The sequence below is a fragment of the Rhinolophus ferrumequinum genome, chromosome 4 (genome assembly GCF_004115265.2).
Source record: "Rhinolophus ferrumequinum isolate MPI-CBG mRhiFer1 chromosome 4, mRhiFer1_v1.p, whole genome shotgun sequence".
Classification (NCBI taxonomy): Eukaryota; Metazoa; Chordata; class Mammalia; order Chiroptera; family Rhinolophidae; genus Rhinolophus; species Rhinolophus ferrumequinum.
This window is the reverse complement of record NC_046287.1, coordinates 58,735,563-58,742,644: the sequence shown is the minus strand read 5'-3', so window position 1 is coordinate 58,742,644 and position 7,082 is coordinate 58,735,563.

Here is a 7,082-nt window from a genome sequence, read left to right as displayed (position 1 = left end):
CACTCCCTCTTTCATTGGGAAGAAGATTCAGACATTTTGTAGCTTTGCTTCATTGGGAAGAGATTCAGACATTTTGTAGCTTTGCTTCCACACCTGCTGCCTTCCCTGACTTCAGATCATTGTCACCTGGGGAAGAAGGAAAAGCTATAGAACTCAATGTGTCTTTATGAACAACTCCAGAGCAAGCAGGGAGCGTGGGTTTAAATTGAGTTGGACTGGGCTGGCCCAGTGGCTCAGACGGTTGGAGCTCCGTGCTCCTAACAAGGCCGAAGGCTGCGATTCGATTCCCACATGGGCCAGTGGGCTCTCAACCACAAGGTTGCCAGTTCGATTCCTCGACTCCCACAAGGGACGGTGGGCTGCGCCCCTGCAACTAAGATTGAAGGGACAACAACTTGACTTGGAAAAAGTCCTGGAAGTAAACACTGTTCCCCAATAAAGTCCTGTTTCCCTTCCCCAATAAAATCTTTTTAAAAAATTAGAAAATAAATTGAGTTGGGCTTTGAAAATCACCATTTGCCAAATTTGTCCACTTCCAGGCACACTGTCCAACTGAGTCAGAATATCCAGGAAGGGCCCTGGGAATCTGTATGTCTGACAAGTCCTGTTGTCAGGCAAGCTTGGGAAAGTGCCTAAATGCCCGTCTTCTCTGGCGGTGGCATGTCTGCTCCATCCAGGAACACGGGCAGTCAATTACAAAACAGCAGAAACCACACCAAGAACAGTGATGCTCGCTGTAATCGTGCGCTACAACGCATTTGACGGTGTGTCTTTGATTAGAGGACTTGGGCCCTCTGTAGCTTTCAGGTTTTCATACACCCAGGGAAGAGACACAGCCCTGGATTTAGAGTTGGAAAACAGAGAGTTTTGACCTTGGATAGGTGTCCTCAATGCTCCAAGCTTCAGTTTCCTCATGTGCTAGTTGGGGATAAAACCTAATGGCCAGTCTGAGAATCAAATGGAATAATGTACATGGGAGTGGATAGAACGCCACGGTGAGCACAGTATTATTGTTTTAAATGGGGATTTGGTTATTGCTTTCCATTCAAACTCTATAAATTCTCAACTTTAGGTGGTGTGGACACAGTGACCCTTACTGATGAAAGTTGCCTTTATTCTAGTGCTCCTTCTTATATGTTAAGGGATTGTAATACTTTTGATGAGATATGCTGCTGTGTGGATCAACTGTGAATCTCATTTTTGTTAATATACTTTGTCATTAATTAGATTCTCTCTTATTGTTAACCACTGCCTCCGGTGGGTCCTCTGTTCCCTGTGAAGACATCCTTCAGAGAACTAACAGCACTGCATTCCCTTTTTTTCTTGTCAGGCACTCTCCTTCTAGACTCTGAGCAGCAGGAGGCTAGGGAGCTTGTCCTATGTTTGTATTCTCAACAATGAGCACAGTGCCGGGCATAAAGCAGACCTCTCATGTTGATTGCGTGGAGTTTCATTTATAACACATATAATCCTAATTTTCTTTTTAAACAGTTCACAGCCCAGGCTTACTTCAAATGGCCCTTTTCTCTTTCCCCTTTCATGATGGTTAAGAGTGGAAGCTCCAGAGTCAATCTGAGTGGGGTAAGCTGTGTGACCTAGGGCAACTTACTTAACTTCTCTGTGCCCCAGTGTCCTTGGCTATAAAATGGGTATAACAATAGTGCTTATTTTATGTGGCTTTTTTTTTTTTTTAGTTCAATATGCTAAGTGAAGTCCCTAGAACAGCGCATGGCACCGTGAACGTTTAATAAACACTGTTGGGAAGTAACAGCAGGGGTGGTGGTAGATATGGTCAATTCAACAGCAGTGTGGTGAGAGGACAGAGCATGGGCTGTGAAGTTGAGCAGAATCACTACTGACTATTCATGGGCCTGGGGTTCATCAGTTCATTTCTCTGCCTCAGTTTCTTCATGTGGAAAATGGGGCTACCAAATCACACATAGTTGTTGGAAGACAAACGACTGGATGTGAGTAAAGTATTTAGGAGTCCCTTTTTTAGAAGTCTTCCCTACACCATGGACCTCCTGCCTTACAGGGAGCAAAGAAATGCCTCTTAGGCATCCTGGCCTGAGGCCAGGTGGATCCTGCTGGAGGTCGGGGCCCTGGGGACAAGGTGACCTCAGGGAATCCGTTAGCCTCATTCCCATGACTTCTGCCTCCTGAATGATGGAAATCCTTTCCACTGCATGTTTGTATGAGATTCCTCCATAAACTCCCAACCCAACTCTGAACCAGGTTGAAAGGACATGATCCAACAATCGGAACAGCAGATTTTTATTTGGTACAATTTTGTTCATCTGAACATCATCAGGGAATTAATTGCTCTAAGCAAAATAATGCCCCAATGAAAAATCTTTCTCAAATAGTATATTCTTCTGGCCAACTCATGCAGAAGACAAAGGACAAAGTTTAATCTTTCTGATAGCTCTGGGACATCGTTATAACATGACCTTCACTGCCGTCTGCAAAGACGTCTGCCCTAATCTGGCTTGTCAGTCCTGCTACCAAATGCCCACAAAGGGCTGTGTTCCTGAAACTCCTCCTTCTCCTTTGTTGGCTGCTGCCAGCAGTTTCCTCTCTGAGCCTTGGCTCCAGGCCTGTTGTACCTGACGCAGCTCCAGCCTTGCCTGGGAGAGTCATGTGTGTGCCTTGTGGCCGCTACTTTCTTGTCCTCAGAATTCCCCCCGCCCCACACAATCAGGCTCCATCTGTGTTTTACATGGTCACAAATGCTAGGACTCTACCTACATCCATCTATAACTGCCTAGAAATTTTTTGCTGAACACCACACTTGGGCCCGGCTCTGGGCTCTGGGTGAGGAATGTTATCCAGACGCACCCACGCAGGCACACCCACTCTCAGCCTTCTCACACCGCGATGTGCATGCCAACCAGCGGGCAGCTCGTTAAAATGCAGCTTCTGATTCGGGAGGTCTGAGATGGGGCCTGAGAGCCCGCATTCCTAACAAGTTCCCAGGTGCGGCCACTGCTGCTGGTGCTGGTGCTGCTGGTCCATGTGTTACAGTATCAAGGCTTTAGCAGCACATACAGACCCAAATGTCTTCAAGGACCAGGCAGGTGACTTAACGTGTGGAGGTGCCAGGGAAGTGGTGGGGGTCGCTCACTGGACCAGGCTTGCCCTGCCTAAAGGCTAGCTGCAACTTTCATAAAAGCACTGTTATGTCCCTGGAGAAACACACCTGCAAGCTGAATTCAGCCCTCCACATCTGGTTTAGCTCCTTGCCCGAGAGTCCAGAATCTCAGGCATTTTGCAAGTGAACTAATTTGGTCACACACACGTCCTTCTATGACCTCCTACATAGCAGTTGACCTGTGATGCCTGAAGACATACAGGAGTAGGTAGTTTGTCCTCTTGTTGAGAAGACCTGTTTAGAACTGGCTTTGACGCTTCCCAGGAATTTGAGGTGGAAAGAGAGTGTGTAAGCGCACTAATGTGTAAGTGCCCACGCCGTTCTGGCATTGTGCATGATTTCACGTAATCTCCTCAGTCTTGCAGAGTTGGTCATTGCCTTCCCTTTACAGATGAAGAAACTAGATTTCAAGAGGTTAACTGACGGTCCCAATGACCCAGCGACTACTCGGTGGAGTGGGGACTCAAACTCAGGATTGTGGGCCTCCGAAGCCCTCTTTGAATAATACAGCAGCTGAGAGTCTGTATATGCCTAGCACACTCCTTAGATCTAATCTTACAGAGACCCTGCAAGGTATATATAATTATTCCCATCTTACAGTTGAACAAACTGAGGCTCAGAGGTTAAACTCACCCATGGACATGGTGTCGGAGCCAGGATTTGAGCCCTGCTCTACAGGTCCCATTCCACTATGCCCTGCTGCACACAGAGACTCAGCTTAGCTGGCTTCTGGGCTCAAATCCTAGGGGTAGCCTGAGTATGAAAAGGGGTTGCAAAGGTGGGAGTTCAGTGCCCCATCTCCTTCTGGATAATTGACATCAGGATATGACCATTGTGAACATGGTAAGACATTGCCATTCCTTACCTTCACCCCTGACCTGCCGGGCACAAGTCCCAGGTCCTTCTAACATCTGAAGTCACAAATGTGAGGGCTGTGAGAGGTGGGGCAGGGTCTGTGCCTGCCTGTTGGAGCTTACCAGGCTGCCTGTCAGAGCAGGATCGATGGCTATTGAGAGCACAGGACTGAGTTTCTTTCTTCATGTCTCATCCCTGAAAAGTTTGCAATGTGGTAGGAAAGGAGTTGCAAGAAGCATGAATATCTAAAAGGTGTTGGGTTTTTTTTGTTTATCTCAGCATATAAAAGGAGTCCCTTTTATGACCAAACATAAAAAAGGGAGAAGTGGTTTATGGCTTACGATTTTTTTAAAAAATTAGTTTCATGTATGATTTCTTTATGATGGATGAAATGAGATAGCCTTGAGTTCTCCACAGCAACACACATGTGCACACACACACATGCACACATGCATTTACACACACACACACACACACACACACATACACACATGCACATCTGTAGAGGGCAGGACTTGTAGAATCTGGACCATTCACTTTGGGCTCTTCCCTGCCTTCGCACTCTGAATCTAGATACCTGACTGAACCCGAGCAGGATGATGAGTGAAATGGGAGGCAGTGCCTCTCCCTGGCCTGTGCCTGTGCTCAGGACAGGAGCGAGGGAGAGAGGACGCCGGGAAGGCTGGTGTCTTTGAGCCAGAAGGTCCAGTGGCAGGTGTGCCAGAACTTAGATTGGAGAAGGTTTTGTTTAGTTCAGCAAATGTCTCCCAGGAAAAACCTTCCCCCAGGTTTGATTTAATATTGACCCCAGCCGACTTGAATCAGACGTGCAAGAATTACAGCTCTAACAGAGCAGTTAAGATTAGAACAAGTTTACGAAGAAGGCAAACGAGCATAATTTTTTGGTCACTGGCTTTTGCCTCCATACCTACTGTCATGCAGGGTGTCATGCGGGGTCTCTGGTCCCGCTCCCCGCATAAGAACGCAGGACATGGTGAGGCCAAAAAGGAACACCCACGGAGCCATGGATAGGGGAGTCATACCACTATAGTCTCGCTGGTGGCTGGGTTGGAGACACAGGAAGCAGGATCCGCACGATCTGCAACCTGCAGTCTGCTTCTCTGCCAACCAACCAACCAACCCCACTTGCTAGCTGCAACCCATCCTGCTAACTGCAATCCGCGCTTGCCAGCCACAATCGGCTGCTAGCGTAGCCATGGTAGTTATATCAGTGGCTAATGGCTAACTGGTAACAGCTGATGGCAGCTAGTCACAGCTGATGGCCATCTACTACCCGAGCCAGCACCTTTCCACCTGAGGCCGAGAGCCTGGAAACTGCTCTCTGGGACTCTGTCTCCACACCTGAATCATGTCAACAGACCCCTCCACCCTGCAGGCCCTGGCTTCCCTGCAAAGTGCTCAGGAAATCCTGTGCATTGCCTGCCTCCCACAGCCACCAGAGGATTTTGGTCTTTGTGGCTGTGCTGAATGAGTCATTGGGTTTTCCCAGGCTGCTGTCCTGCCTGCTACAGCAGGGCTGCAGAGTCTCCCGTCAGTAGAGGACTCCTCAGTGGAGCTTGTGGCCAGGAGCACACAGAGATGGGACTCGATTCTTAGAAGCTGCCTTCTTTCCTTCCCACTTTACGTGGAGAAAGACCCAGTGTAAGCATCATCACAGATTGAGGGTTACAGCTTAAAAGCAGTCTACATTTTCTTGTCACGTCACCCTGTCTCCTGGATTCCCTAGAGTTATTTGTGAAAGGTTGGTGCCTCAGTTTCTGAGCTGGGGCCTTCTTCCCACTGTCATTCCCACTTGGGCTGACTCCACCCATCAGATTCGCCCATCCTGGGGGTCCAAGGGACAAGCTGAAGGACTTGTTGGGACAGTAAATGCGGCAGGGCAGGCTGCTTGCAGCTACTAAGGCCTTGTTGATGTTTTCAGAGATCATTAAAATTGGAAGCGTCTTGGAAGCTCATCTCATCCTAGCCTCTCATTTTATAGAAAAGGCTCCAAGGTGCTGCCCCCTGCACCTAGGGCAAGTAGACATGAGGACCTTGGAATCAGCCTTCGGGTTGCCTCGTCCCATTTCTGTGACTTGGTTCAGGCAATTTCTGAGCCTCAGTTTTCTCATCTACATAACGAGGATAATACTTACCTCCTGGGTTTCTTGTGGAGTCAAGTAGGATAATCTAGGCCTTCTACGTGGCAGGAATTAGTAGGTGTTCAGATAATGTTAGTACTTCTAGTCTCTCCCCAATTGTCTTTTCTGTGTGATACCTAGTCCCCAAATAGATAGTTTCCCACACTAGGCTATGAATTCCTGGATGTCAGGGACCCCAATAAATACTTCTCATGTTTCTCAGCACCTTCGACAATGCCGGGCATTTCAAATTGACCAATGTCATGCATGGCTTCCCCACTCCCAGAGCACTGACTGTCCCATGGGAGCAGAGAGACCAGCCCCCATGGACAACTGCTCACAGCCGGCATGTCTGGGACTTCACAGCCCGTTTCACAGAAGCACAGGAGCCATGGGGAGGTTTCTGGGACTTTTATTCTTACTCTTTATTTTTTAAAAGCCTGTAAAGATGGGCAAATGCTTGGTCCCTTTTGGGCTGCTCCCCTTTGGCCAGCCCCCACCCGCCTCCCCGAGCCCCTCCCACACGCCAGTAGCTCAGAATCACCTGAAGTGAAAAACACCGCTCTGCTGGCCAGGGCTCCCCAAGCAGCAGCTCCAGTGCCAGGTCACAGGGCATCTCAGGAAAGGAAGGGCAGTGGGTCCCATGCAAGCCCTTGGTGCAGCCCCTCCCTGTAGGGGCCTCTCCCTTCCTGTGTGGATACCCCAATTGGAGGAGCAGGGGGTTCTGAGATCCCTTCCAGCCCTTTCTGTGGGTGGTTTTGTCTTGCATCAGCACGGAGGAAAGCCTAGGGGGGTGGCTTTGGGGTGCAGCACCGGCTGCTAGGATTCTCTCATCTTTTCTCTGCCTCCGTCTACCACCTGCCCCTTCCCCAGCAATAGGCGTTTCTTGTCTCTCCCTGTCTCGGGGGGAATGCCCTCTGAGTGCAAAGTGGAGG